Raw genomic sequence first — 15,196 nt, 5'->3', positions numbered from 1 at the left:
CCGATCTGCTGCTGCTGCTGCCCAGACCTCTCCAGATTTACATAGAGAGAGATAAGAGACAAGCGAAGGGAGCCAATGCGTGGCGGATCCAACTCTCTGCGCCTTCCTTCCCGAAAGCAAGTGTCCTGTGCCAGGCGTCACAGGAATGCCTCCCCGACTCTCAGCGAAATCCATTTGAAAGTTTCCCAGGACGCCGCGATTTTGTTGTTTTGACTTTAAATCTTTACCTAACATGATAGCAGAAACTTTACTATGGTTGGGGGGGGGGGGGGCAAAATCAAACGCTTTTACACCCTTTGCTTCTGAAATGAAACAATCTGGACATCGTTCAGTTCCCCAGAAAGTTATAGAGTCCCAGTTCCAGTTTTTCTTGCCTCTCTTTTCACAGAAGGCTTTGGTTGTTGTGAGTTTTCCGAGTTGTATGGCCATGTTCCAGAAGCATTCTTTCCTGACGTTTCGCCTGCATCTATGGCAGGCATCCTTAGAGGTTGTGATGTCTGTTGGAAACTAGGCAAGAGAACTGTATATTATTATTATTATTATTATTATTATTATTATTATTATTATTATTATTTCATTTCCATCCCACTTTCTAAAGAACTTCGGGCGCTTCCACACAGCCCTATATCCCAGAATATCAAGGCAGAAAATCCCATAATATCTGCTTTGAACTGGGTTGTTTAAATTCACATTCAGATAATGTGGGATTTTCTGCCTTGATATTCTGGAACATAGGGCTGTGTGGAAGGGCCCTTGGTTGCTGTGGGTTTTCCGGGCTGTATGACCATGTTCCAGAAACATTCTTTCCTGGCGTTTCGCTTGCATCTATGGCAGGCATCCTCAAGGGTTGCGAGGTTTGTTGGAAACTAAGCAAGTGAGGTCCAGGGTGGGAGAAAGAACTCTTGTCTGTTGGAGGCACGTGCAAATGTGGCAATTAATAACTTTGATTAGCATTGAAAAGCCTTGCAGTTACAAAGCCTGCCTGATTCCTGCCTGGGGGAATCCTGTGTTGGGAGGTGTTAGCTGGCCCTGATTTAAAAATCTCTAAAGTCAGGACAGTAAATAAAGAACAACACTCTGAAAATAGAGGAATTTCAGACATGAAACAATCGAGGCCAGTTAACACCTCCCAGCAAAAGATTCCCCAAGCAGGAATCAGCCAGATTTTGAAACTGAAAGGCTATTCAGTGCTAATCAAGGTGGTCAATTGCAATATTCACATCTGCCACAAACAGACAAGAGTTCTTTCTCCCACCCTGAACATTCCACAGATATATAAACCCCACTTGACTAGTTTTCAACATACCTCATTACCTCGGAGGATACCTGCTATAGATGCAGGCGAAACGTCAGGAAAGAATGCTTCTGGAACATGGCCATACATCCCGGAAAACTCACAGCAACCCAGTGATTCCGGCCATGAAAGCCTTCAACAACACATTTTTAAAGAACCTGTACAGCCAAACCCAATGTTTGCTTTCGATTCTGTTATTTAGACCGTCGCTTACTCTTAAAAGAACTTTTTTGGAATTACTGTAAATAAAGTTCCTAAACACAGCTAAACTCGGCATCGCTGCCAATTTTTTTGACAAGAGGCATGTGGCGAGATTTGTGGCAAAGTGACCCACCCACCAAGAAAAGGCTCTAGAAAGATTAGCAACTGGACACCGGGGTCTAATTTCGCGCCTTTTAGTCATGGCCACCCGAGTCAGAGCGATTGGGGTTCTATTCTTTCCCCGGGTGGCTGGTACATGAAGGTTTTAAACCGGGGCATTCAAGGAAAGGTTTGCTTTGGGCCGCCTGGCTTTCCTTTTGGGACGAGGGGCTGCCTGTGCGAATGGAGATCCCGGAGAAGGTAGTGGAAGTTTTGGAGGAAAGAAGTTGCAAATCTCCCTCCCGTCGCTTTCAAAACTTCCTCCGGACTCCAGAGGTTATTCCTTACAGTGCGTTTTAAAAAAAGTTCAAGTAGTTTGAGGTGCCCCCCAAGATTATGTCGGTTCCGGATAAAATCATTAGATCCTTTCAAGCTAAGAACATACTCCCCTCCCCCTCCCCCTCCCCCCAACTGTGGCAAAAGGGGATCCGAAGCTGGGCTTAAATTTGACCCTCTTTTTCCCGCCTGAAACTCGAGGAGAGAGGCAGCTGCCAAGTCCAAAGAAGAGTGAGGCGAGTTTATCAAGGGAGATACCCCACAACATCCCTTTTGAACTGGGTTATCTGAGAGTCCTTCCACACAGCCCTATAACCCAGAATATCAAGGCAGAAAATCCCACAATATCGGCTTTGAACTGGGTTATCTGAGTCCACACTCAGATAATGTGGGATTTTCTGGCTTGATATTCTGGGATATAGGGCTGTGTGGAAGGGTCCCCACACAGCTGTATAAAATCCCACATTTTCTGCTTTGAACTGGGATATATGGCAGTGTGGACTCAGATAACCCAGTTCAAAGCAGTATTCTGGGATATAGGGTTGTGTGGGGACACTGCGTCCACACTGCCATATTATCCAGTTCAGTGTGGATTTTATGCATCTGTGTGGGAGGGGCCTAAATCTTGGAACCCCTGCGGACTGTTTCAGGTCTCTTGAGCATGTGCAGTGTGCGTCACAAAACAGGAATGAATGAAGAGTCCCCAGGAAACCCCAGGGTTTTTCTCTCAGAGTCGAAGATGGAGATGTTTCGTTCCATGTCTGAGAGCAAGGTTGGCTCTCCTGCTTGAGGATGTCACCTGGGGCAAGTCACACTCTCTCAGCCTCAGAGGAAGGCCCAGAAAACTCATTGATAATGGCAACAGCACGAGTGGGACCAACTTCAGGCGGCTTTTTCAGCCGTGATTCAGCAGCAGCAGGAGCCCCCCGGTGGCGCAATGGGTTAAACCCTTGTGCCAGCAGGACTGCTGACATGAAGGTTGGTTGCTGATCCGAAGGTTCTGGTTGGAATCCTGGGAGAGCGCAGATGAGCTCCCTCTGTCAGCTCCAGTTCCATGCAGGAACATGAGAAGCCTCCCACAAGGATGATCAAACATCAAACATCCGGGCGTCCTCTGTTCTCTCACACCATAAGCCCCCCCCCCCCCCCCCCAAAAAAAAGTTGCAGACCCGTCTGCGCGCGTAAGGCTTTTCTTTCCAACTGGGCTTGTGTTTCGTTTCACCACGTGTGCACCTTCCCACTCCATATTTCCCCGCTGCTTTAGGTCTCCCTCCCCAAGAGATGCCTTGGATAGAAGCCCAAAGTGGGGCGCTCGAGTTGTAGATTAGCCGCGTCTACACTGAAAAATGAATGTTGTTTGGCACCGCTCGAAACTGTCGCGGCTCATTGCTATGGAATTGGGTGTGCTTGTGTGTTACTTTTTCAGGGTCTTCTCTGCCACAAAGAGTGGGGACGTCTCACTAATGAACCACAAGCCCCAGGTATTGCATAACATAGAGGCAGGGCAGTTCAAGCGATCCCAAACTGCATCCCTTGGACAGTATAAACGCGCCCAGAGTGAAGTGAAAAGAGTCAGAGGAAGGCAAGGCGCGCGCAGGAACCCTGGCCCCCTTCCACAGCTGAATAAAATCCCACATTATCTGATTTGAACTGGAATATATGGCAGTGTGGACTCATATCCCAATTCAAAGCAGATATTGTGAGATTTTTTTGCCTTGATATTCCCCCTTCCACACAGCTGTATAAATTCCACACTGGCAGTGTGAGGGCCCTTCCACCCAGAATATCAAGGCAGAAAATCCCACAATATCTGCTTTGAACTGGGTTATCTGAGTCCACACTCAGATAATGTGGGATTTTCTGCCTTAATATTCTGGGATATAGGGCTGTGTGGAAGGGCCCTGGGATATCTGAGTCCACACTGCCATACATCCCTATTCAAAGCAGATAATGTGGGGTTTTATTCATCTGTGTGGAAGGGGCCTCAGATATTCCCACAAAGATATTGTGGGTTATTCTATTCTGCCTTGATATTCTGGGTTATATGGCTGTGTGGAAGGGCTTTCAATATCAAGTAAATCCTACAATATCTGCGTTGGGGTATATGAGTCCACACTGCCATATATTCCAGTTCAAAGCAGATATTGTGGGATTTTCTGCCTTGATATTCTGGGTTATATGGCTGGGTGGAAGGGCTTTCAATATCAAGTAAATCCTACAATATCTGTATGTGAGTCCACACTGCCATATATCCCAGTTCAAAGCAGATATTGTGGGATTTTCTGCCTTGATATTCTGGGTTATATGGCTGGGTGGAAGGGCTTTCAATATCAAGTAAATCCTACAATATCTGTATGTGAGTCCACACTGCCATATATCCCAGTTCAAAGCAGATATTGTGGGATTTTCTGCCTTGATATTCTGGGTTATATGGCTGGGTGGAAGGGCTTTCAATATCAAGTAAATCCTACAATATCTGTATGTGAGTCCACACTGCCATATATCCCAGTTCAAAGCAGAAAATTTGGGATTTTATTCAGCTGTGTGGAAGGGGCCTCAGATATTCCAGTTCAAAGCAGGCATTTTGAGTTATTCTACTCTACCTTGATATTCTGGGTTATATGGCTGTGTGGAAAGGCTTTCAATATCAAGAAAAGCTCCCAATATCTACTTTGAACTGGGTTATCTGAGTCCACATTCAGATAATGTGGAATTTTCTGCCTTGATATTCTGAGTCCACTGAGTCCACACGACCATATATTCCAGTTCAAAGCAGATAATGTAGGATTTTATTCAGCTGTGTGGAAGGGGCCTAGGTCCACACTGCCATATAACCCAGTTCAAAGCAGATAATGTAGGATTTTTTTCAGCTGTGTGGAAGGGGCCTAGGTCCATACTGTCATATATTCCAGTTCAAAGCAGATAATGTAGGATTTTATTCAGCGGTGTGGAAGGGGCCTAGGTCGACACGGCCATATATTCCAATCTAAAGTAGATAATGTGGGATTTTTTTCAGCTGTGTGGAAGGGGCCTAAGTCCACACTGCCATATATTCCAGTTCAAAGCAGACAATGTAGGATTTTATTCAGCTGTGTGGAAGGGGCCTAAGTCCACACTGCCATATATCCTAGTTCAAAGCAGTTAAACGTGGGATTTTCTTCAGCTGTGTAGAAGGGGCCCTCAGTCGGTCAAAGCGCGCGCTTGAGCCCAAGCCCGAAAAGCGCGGCCCACCCTCCATTTCCTCCCCTTCCTTTCCTTTTCCTAGAAGGCTTAACCCTGTCGGAAGTAAGTTGCGCCAGTTATTTGGGCGAAGGGAGAAAACAAAGCCCCTGTATTGAAACCGGCGGGGCCCGAGGTACGATTTTAACACGAGGCTTTTGTGTTCTCCTCTCCTTTCGCCAAAGTAGTTGCGAGAGGAGCAGGGCGGGAGAGAAAGGAGGAGGAGGAGGAGGAGGAGAAAGAAGCAAACAACTCCGCGCCGGGTTTGTTTCCCCAGCAGGTGGACCTGACGTCAAGGAGCCGGGCGCGACTCCGAATTCACCCCCCCCCCCCCCGCCAATTCCGCGCCTCCTCTCAGGCAGAGAAGAGGGAGTGGGCGCTTTGAGGTCCGGCTTTGCACTTTGAGGGGGACGCGCGAGGCGCCATTCTTCCCTCCTTGCCAGGCGGCGAGGCAACTTGGCCGTTCCCCAGAAGTGTGTGTGTGTGTGTATTTGTGTCTTTCAACGGCGTGCTATACTTTATTGTAAATTCACACACACGAGACAGAGAAAGAGGGAGGGAGGCAGCTGCAGGCTCCATTCAAGAAGCAGCCACACGCCCAGAGGGAGGAGGAGGAGGAGGAGGAGAAGCCGAGGCGAGAAGGCAGAGCAGCTGCCTCTCCTGCTTTGGTGGCTCCTTTGCCCGGCTCCTCGCCAGGCCGCGGAGGGGCAGAAGGAAGAAGAGCCATCCCACTCCGCTCTCTCTCTCTCTTTGGGGCGTTTGTTGTTTTCCCCTCCCACTCTTTCTGCCGCTTCCTCCTCCTCCTCCTCTTGCAGCCAAACACTTTTCTCGCGCCAAGGAGAACCCTCCGCCTGCCTCCCTTGCTCGCTCTTTCTCTCTCTCATTTCTTGTCATCTCCTCGGGACTCCAGACAGCGCGCGCTCGCCGGGGTAAGTCCCCCCCCCATCCCTTTCCCCCTTCTTTCCTCAGAAGCCCCCCTCCTTACCTCCTTCCTCTTCCCACCCCCTGAAGTCCGGGCTTCGGCTCCCTTCCCCCTCCACGGCGAGAAAGTTTGCAAAGGAGAGGGAGATGCCCGCCTCTCCACCCCCCCCTCCCCGCAGTGACATGTGTCACGGCTTGCTCTTGGCAGGTGGCAAACGCTCTCCTCAGACAACGCCCCCCCCCCCTTCTCCCCATCTTTCCCAGCACTTTTCCTTCCCTTTAAAGGGGAACAGAGGCATGTGTTTCTCTCTCGGTTGCTCTCGGAGCTTTTGTTTTCAAGGCGAGGACGCAACTTGGGCACGTTGGGTTTTTAAAGGGACAGAAGGGGGCAGGAGTGGGATAATTCCAAAGGCATAGTGTTCTGGATTCGACCCCCCCCTCCTCTTCCCAGAAAATGCATTGAGGGCGAAGTGATTTGTGTATTTTCCATGCCCCTCCGCGTGCAGAGAGGGTGACTTTTGTTTCCAAGCAGAACAAAGTTCGGGGTGACGTTTGGGGTGGCGGCTGCTTTTGTTGTTGTTGTTGTTGTTGTTTTGCGCGCGCACTGCACTTTCCTGCCGAGTAGTAGTAGTAGTAGTGGGATGGCCCCTCTTTCTCTCAGGCCTGCGTCCTTTGGGGGCCCTTCTACACAGCCCTACATCCCAGAATATGAAGGCATTATCTTGATATTTTGATATTCTGGGATATAGGGCTGTGTGGACCAAAGAATCCCACATTATCTGAGTGTGGACTCATATAACCCACTTCAAAGCAGATATTGTAAGATTCCCTTTCTTGATACTCTGGGATATAAGGCTATGTGGAAGGGCCCTTGCAGAGCATCCAGTGGGGTCTTCTTCATATCAAGGAGTAAGAGGGTGGGGAAAGGGGGGAAGGGAAGAGGAGAGAGATAGATTGGAAGGGAGGGAGAAAAAGAGAAAGAAATGGCCCTATAGGTGACATTGAGCCGCATTCAGCCAGCTTTATTCACATAGCTGAATAAAATCCCACATTATCTGCTTTGAAGTGGGATATATGGCAGTGTGGGCTCAGATAACCCAGTTCAAAGCAGATATTGTGGGATTTTCTGCCTTGATATTCTGGGTTTTATGGCTATCTGGAAGGCCTTTGGATCTCCTATTGACTCCCCCATCCCCAAATTGCATATGGACTTGGAGGAAGGGCTGGCTTGCCTTTGGAGAGCATCCAGTTGGACCTTTTCCATGTGGAGGCTCCATGAAGCAGGAAGGAGGGGAAAGGGAGGGCTAGAAAAAGAGAGACTGAAGTCCCTTCTAAACAGCTGAATAAAATCCCACATTATCTGCTTTGAACTGGAATATATGGCAGTGTGGACTCAGATAACTGTGTGGAAGGGTCCCAAGAAATTAAAGGGCCTGTCACTGAACTTTGGTCCTATTCAGCCATTTCTGGACCTCCTGTTGACCCTCCAACAAACTGCATGAGTACTTGGAGGAAGAGGAGGGTGTTTTGCTTTTCATCTTTTCTGGACAGAGGCACATCTGTTTCACAAACTTTGGTCTTCTGGGTGTTTTGGACTTCAGTTCCAGAATCTCTAATAATTGGCCAAGGCAACTGAGGCTTACGGGAATTGGAGTCAAAGGTACCTGGAGACTGAAGTTTGGGAATCACTGAGTAGAATTAATGCAATTTGACACAACGTGAATTGCACTGGCCCAGTGCTACACAATCCTGGGGTTTCTAGTTTCGTGAGGCAGCAGCACTCTTTGGCAGGGATGGCTAAGGACAATGTGTTGTAGAAGACATTCAGAGTTGCTGTGAGTTTTTTGGGCTGTATGGCCATGTTCCAGAAGCATTCTGGAGAGAATGCTTCTGGAACATAGCCAATTAGCCATACAGCCTGAAAAACTCACAGCAACCCATGCCTAAGGACATTTAAAACCACAACTCCCATTATTCCATAGCACTGAGTCATGGTGGTTAATATGGTGTCAAACTGCCTTATTTCTACAATGTGGATGCCTCCAGGACACAGTACTGCATTTCTGGATCACTGCATTTATGTACTTTTTAGTGTGTATGTGTTTGCTGCTGCTTGTTTAGTCTCCAGACACCCTTTTCCACCTCCTTCACAGGCCCTTTTGATTGCCTTGCCAGAGAGGGTTAACCTTGAACCATAACAATAGAGAACGTTAGCCTAAAACAATAGATGAATAAATAATGGAAGCAGACCTATCTGCAACTCCCCAGGCCTGCTTCCTAGCTTTTTTTATGGGGGAGCCTTCTCCTGAATTTTACTTCTTGAAATTCAAGGCAAAGAAAGTTGTGAAAGTTTAATTTCCAGAGCTTTTGAGAAGGAGTGGGGAAATGGCTCTAAGGCAAGATAGGCTTTGTTTATGGAGTGGGAAAGGGAAGACAGAGAAAAGGGAAAATAAAATGCTACCTGTCCTTTGCCCAGGTATTTGAGGGGTTGCCCAGATATAAAAAATGAAACAAAAACAATTCATTTGGTATGGATAAAAGAAAGAAAGGTAAATTAAATGCCCATGTTAAATTAAACTTGCTCATTAATGTAGGTTCTGTTTCTGAGTAATGTTTGCCTTGTGGTCTCTTTCAATTCTATGATTTGATCAGACTTAATTAGACTTAAACACTGCATGGCATGCTTTGCTTTGAAGGAAGCTGTTCAGTACTTTCATTGGGTACCTTTTCCACAGGAAACAATGGGCTTGTGGCATCAGGTTTGACAGGAAGTCTCACAGGTTGGAATAGTGTCACAGATAGTGACACTTAGTGAGGAAGAAGGTAATTGAGGTTTAGGGGGAAATTCCTAGAATAGCTATCCTCCATTTGCTGTGCATTTGCTGACCTGAAGAAGAGAAAGCGCAGTAGAGCCTTTCTAGGAAATAGTAAAATGACACACACAGTTGATGAGAGCAAGGAGATATTTTAGTTTCAGACATCTTTTTACCTTGCAGAAATTGCCAAAAAGGTAATATAATATTGCAGTCCTGAAGTAAGTCCCACAATGTGGAAGTGTTAATTGGATGTCAGCCAGAGGTGTCACCACCCTCGCTTACTTAGAGGTGCTGGGCATTTCCTCTTGCAGGAGTTTGGGGTCAGTTTGTAAAAGTAATTCATGACACATCTTTGTTCTTTTTCCTTTCTGGATTCAAAATTCTTTGAAGAAAATGAATTCTGTTTCTCTACTTACTTCAGTTGGCGAGATAAATTGTAGCAATGTGGGAATAGTGGTTTGATTAATGTTCCAAGGGTTTTGATAAAACATTCAGATATTACGTGAAAAGTATTTTGCTGCTTCTTCTGTTCTGTGTTGGATAACTCAAATCTGTGAAGAATGTATGGAATCTAATAAAATTACAATATGTTAGTATAAAATAGTTTTGCTCATAAGGTTAAAAATATGAGTCCTTGTTATAAAGGAGATAGCTAAAGGTAAATGTTCAATTGCTATACTTAATTGGTTATGAGTTATAAAGACCATAATAGGAAATAGTTGTTGTACAATCTTGGTAGTATACTTATACAAGATGAAGTTCTTATCCCTGAAGTTGTTGCAAAAGCTATAATTTTAGAATTGCAATAGATAGCAATCTTTTGCAAATTTACTTTAGGAAAAATATTTCATGAATTTTGGAAGACAGGAAAATGAGGATTAAAGTTAGATATATTGAAACATACATAGATACACTGGAATAAGACTACCATGCAAAACAAAACAATTAAATATTTATCTAGTATCTAATATGAATATTTTAAAAATGTTGAAGTTTATTGAAACAGCTATAAATCTTGGAATAGTAAGCCTTATCTATTGAGGATCTGTGTATACAAAAGAAAACCCTGCTTGTATCCCTTCTGACACACCATACTGGAGTCATTTGCAACAAAATAGCTAATGAAAATGCATTAAGCAAAATATTGTTATTTGCCAGTTATGGGATGATATCCCATTCTGTTGCTCTTTGAGTGAAGGAGGAGGGGTTTTTTTTTAGGATGAGATAGGATTTATCAAAACACTCCAAAATTATAACACATACAATTATTAACCTGTGTTATTTTTTATTGAGCTGCAGTGTTTATTGGAGGAAGCTTATTTTATTCATTGCATTTCTTTATTTAAGTTATAGTCTGCCTTTCTCCCAGATTAATTTGAATTAAGTACTGTACTGTAATTTAACTGGGTTATGGAGTAGTTGTTTCCTTTATTTATAGACTACCTGTGGGACTGCCTCAGTGTAGACTGCTTTCCTTAATGTATTTACTTTGAAATAAAGCTCATTAATTTTAGTGGAAGTCACTTACGAAGAGCAGTGGTAATTATGGTTTCACCCTTAAATACTTCTGTTAAAAAAAAGATTAAATTGGTGTCCTGGAGTGCAGATTCTGGTGTAGGATATGTTCACTTTCCCCCACAGGTAACATCGTAAATAACCATGTGTTGCACAAACAATCTGTCAGTATATGGTTCAAAACCCTTATTGAAATACTTCATGGTTGTAGGTGTCGGAATCTCAGAAGTGATTTGCTTCTGATCTTAAAGACATTACTGATGTCTTTAATTATGTGGGAAGGTATCTCAGATGTACTGGAAGTAATTCCTATTGATTTCAGTGGGGCATATTTCAGATTTGTTGGGAAGACACAGTTTTAGCCAAGGAAGGTGCAGCGACTCTGGCATTACCTGCAGATGTTTGTGGCAGCAAAAGCAGGGACATAACTAAGGCAGCAATCTGTATAAATGCATACTACTGACCACAGTGAAGTGTATCTACTGTTTTATTATTCTGGCAATATGCTCAATATTAATCAGACTTATCTATAATTTAAATTTTGTCTCAGTTGGAAATGACACTTACTTTGAAGTAAATGAGGAATGTACAAACTTTGCTCTGCTTATATGATTGGGACGGTGTATATTTCATAACTGGTTGTAATGTGCTAGGTTGACTAGATTGAAAGACTAGTTGGTTTTGTAGCTCAAGCGTGATAGATGATTTGAATCTTCACACAATTTGATTAAGCTAAAGTATTGACATTTAAACCAGTTTACATCTCAGTCATAAGTATTTTTGCTTGAAGGTTATCTCATTTCATTGAATGAGACTTTCTTACAAGTTCATAGTTTTAGGCTTATTGCTTTGTTTAGGATCAAAGTGCAAAACAGTTCAAATCCAAACCTTTCTGTTTAATTGGGTGTAATCTAATGGTTAGACCTTTTGTTGTCTTGTCTTCTCATATTAAGAAAAATGCTTTTCTACATTATGCACTGGCGTATTGGAGTTACTTTTTTTAACAATTGTGAAGCGAAGTGTTATTGTTTACTAGGATAATATTGGGGCAGGGTAGTTTTTGGTTAAGGAAGAAGTCTATAATATGTCTTCATATCTTTTCTGAATCAAATTACAGAATAAAAGGTTTGTTTTTGTGAACTGAAAATAATTTAGGACACAGATCACTGCAAAGGTATGACTGTTTAATGGAGAAAATTTTAAATTACAGCTGCACCTGGAATGATATCAGTTCATTTAGAAATACTGGAATAAAATTGAGGTAGAGGCACTGAAACTGATTACTCTTTTAAAGGCTTACGTACATTATGGCATTCATCTTAACTGTCCTTAAATATAGATATAGATATATACACACTAGATGGTTTAGTTATAGATTTAATCAGTGCACTTACATAACTGCAGTTTTTCTTAGATAGTTATTATGTATAAAACATTATCACTAGAATGCTAAAACTAAACTCATTTTAAGCAAATGTGGGCTATAACCTTAAGTGTCTTTGCTATGGAAGGAGAGTCCCATTGAACTTAATGGGGCCTGTATTGCTACTGATAAGGTCAGTTCAGAAATACTAGGTGGTACTGAAAACACATTTGTATAGGGAAATGCATGTTAGCGTCTGGTTATGGTTGCAGTGAGTGTGTGTTTGATTGCATTTTTAGTGTATTAGAAATACAACAAAGTAAAAAAGTAAATAATGTGTGTGTGTGCATGCGCATATGTATTGTACATGCAGCACTTTGATTGAAGTGTTCTTGTGCCAATTAGAAAGATTCTGGGTTTTCAGAATGGGCAGAGCAGTTTCTCCCTCTTCCAAAGTCATGCTGAGCAGGTCATTAGATGTAATGGAATGATTGCTCTGCCAACTCTGCCTAGAGTTTCCCAATACATTCTTGAGAAATCAAAGGGATAATTTTGGATCCAGAGGTTTCCTCTGGATTGTTATTGAAAATGTGCACTGGACCATGCTAGCCTACAGCTGAAGCAGTTCCTTTCAACAATAGAGTCTCACTTATCCAACATAAACGGGCTGGCAGAACATTGGTTAAGTGAAAATGTTGGATAATAAGGAGGGATTAAGGAAAAGCCTATTAAACATCAAATTACGTTATGATTTTACAAATTAAGCACCAAAATGTCATGCTTTACAACAAATGGATAGAAAAAGCAGTTCAGTACATGATAACGTTATGTAATAATTACTGTTTTTATGAATTTAGCACCAAAATGTAGCAATTTATTGAAAAATTGACTACAAAAACATTGACTACTGAAAGGCAAACTGCCTTGGATAATACAGAACCTTGGATAAGCGAGACTCTACTGTATCAGTTGGCATTTCTGTCTGATTTTTTTTGCAGGGAGAAGGGAAACCTGCCCCATCATCATCCTGCTTTAGTTAGAACAAATCAGTGGGGATGGGGGAATAGTGAACCCTCTGCCACGAGAAACCCCATATAAGACTATAGCACAGATTCTTTGCAGTTAGTACTCATTGTTAACAATGGGACAAGTTATGACCATTGGTTTGAATGGAAGCTAGGTGCAGTTAAAATTATCTGTTTTACTCAATGGAATTTCTGTGAAGACTTGCACTCTTCGTCTGGATCCAGTCCATTTTGTTTAGTTTGGAGTGTGAGTTTTTTGCAACATTCATTTATGTTTATGCCCATTAATTTTTATGAATCTTCATAAAATGGTTCGCATGGTGAATGGCATAGCAGTTAAAAAACAACACAAGAAAAAAAATGACCTGACACTAGTTTCCAAAACATTTTTCTAAAAGATTCCTTGAAAATTATAGGACTTAGGAATTCTAGAAGATCTGGCAAAGAGTATAAGTAGCTCTCAGATTCTATATTCTATACATCCTCTATATGTGTTTTATATGTTTAAGTGATGCATTCCATAGTAACTGGACATTTATTAGTTATTTGGAAAGGGCTGAAGAAAAAAACAACAACACGATTTTCAATACAGCACTCATTGCCCCATTATCTGCAATTTCACCTATACACATCTGATGAAATATGTGCTCAGTGAGAGCCTATGGTAAATTCCAGTGCAAGTCATTTATTTCAGTGGTTTATGTTGTTTTCCCTGTCTCCTCTTTCCACGGTAAGTTCAGAAAAATATTCTCTGTGGTCATGGGGCTCATGCAGTAATATTTTTTTTTCCAGTAGGATGTGCGATATCAGCTTCCGATGAAGGGATGAATAAGAATTTTGCCATCTTAGAATGCCTGGCAAACCATTTTTTCATTAGTTAGGGGGAGATCATTATTTTCCTATCCCATTTGCTTGGGAAAGTGTCATCACCTACTAGAATGAGGGAAAAGTGGAATTTAAAAATGGAGAAAGAACAGATAATCAGTTCTGTCTTGTGGAGGATGCACTGGCTGTAGTCCAGGACACCAGGCAGTATTTCATTCATCATGGGAGCTCTAGTGGACAACAGTTGTGATGAAGGACTTCTTGGTTCACCTGAGATACTGCTTCATAAACTGTAGGTTTCAACCCCGAATGGGTCCCCTTAGCTCAGTGTTGGGGACCTGAAAAAATTGGCATCAGCAGAAGTTTCTGAACATCACTTAGTGACGGTGTTAGACATTTACACTAATCTTTTGTGGAGTGTTTACAGTGGACTCTGCAAAAAATGTTTCAGCGGTACCTCATGAAAAGGAAAATCGGCCTGTTTAGCAAGCTTTGCAAATGCTGGATGGTTACCAGTAAACTTTTGATTTTTATACCTATTTTATATATCTATATACTCAGTGTCACCTAAAATTTTCTCAGATCGAAAGAGGTTGTGAGTAGAAAGGTTTAAAAGCCCTGAGATAAGGGATGTGAGCCTTCTTTGCCTTTTCCTTAGTTTCATTTCTCCATACCACCTAGTAGCTTCATGTAATTTTAAAAATCCCTTGTTTTGGTACACCTGTGTCTACATTTTATTTTGACAGACTCTAGCTTTAATTGGCCTTGGGGACTGAACTGAGCAGGGCCCTGGAATCATATAAAGACTTTACAGAACAGAAAGTTAAGGTCCCCTTGCCTTCTACAATGGATGAAGTAGCATAGACTGAGTGCCTCCCAATTTGTGATGAAATTTTGGGCAAAGGAAGCTTCCTACAAAAAGACTTAAAGTAATATTTTCCCTATGTTTTATGTTCCCCTTCCTTTGTGGAAGGATGTTACCATTTACTACTTCAGCACAGTTTAATATTAACTACTGGGAAAAAGCGAAAAGGAAGTGGGTAGCTCATGAGTAATACCTCTCTGATCAAGGTGCACTGGGTGATTTTGGAATCGGGGAAGAAATTGAGGAGTCAGCCAATGTTGAAATGTGTAATTTCAGCAACCCCACATTGTCTGGGGGGTAAATGCATGTTCAAATTGTGACAAAAAGATAACTTTTCTAGATCTGACACATTATTGTGACCCATAGTTATTAGACTCTGAGATTATTAAAGGAGAGGTGACCTTTGGTGATCTGATTGATGTCCAAGACTTGGTGCACCACACTAGCATTGTTCAACAGTTTGAGAACAGTGACCATAGTGATGTCAGATTCAATGCAATATGAGTAGCTACTTGCTCAGAATGTCCAGCATGGTCACATCTTAACTTCAAAAGACCAAACTTCTCAAAGATGAGAAGCTTTGTTAAAAGTAAGTTGAAAGTAAGTGTGAAGAGGGCAAATATCTCTTCAGGATGCTTGGAAGCTATTTAAAACCAAGATAATAGAATTCAGATATAATGTATATTTTAGATTAAGAGAAGGAGAGGAAAATATCCA

The 15,196-nt window shown here is 42.6% G+C and overlaps 1 protein-coding gene across 7 annotated transcripts in view; it reads left to right on the top strand.

The window, feature by feature from the left end:
* The first annotated feature begins 5,183 nt into the window (after positions 1 to 5,183).
* Positions 5,184 to 15,196, top strand: part of foxp2 (forkhead box P2) — a 458,869-nt gene continuing 448,856 nt past the window's right edge. For 2 of the 7 annotated variants that reach the window (XM_062982433.1, XM_062982424.1), the window contains exon 1: positions 5,769 to 6,078. The gene's annotated coding sequence lies outside the window, so the exon portion shown is untranslated. Of the gene's footprint in view, positions 5,286 to 5,766; positions 6,079 to 15,196 lie in introns of those variants that run through there. The other 5 variants (XM_062982426.1, XM_062982432.1, XM_062982425.1 and 2 more) reach the window with 5 other exon arrangements.

The sequence above is a fragment of the Anolis carolinensis genome, chromosome 5 (assembly GCF_035594765.1).
Source record: "Anolis carolinensis isolate JA03-04 chromosome 5, rAnoCar3.1.pri, whole genome shotgun sequence".
Taxonomy (NCBI): Eukaryota; Metazoa; Chordata; class Lepidosauria; order Squamata; family Dactyloidae; genus Anolis; species Anolis carolinensis.
The sequence above is the reverse complement of the archived record's forward strand: the minus strand, read 5'-3'. Positions and strand labels throughout refer to the sequence as shown.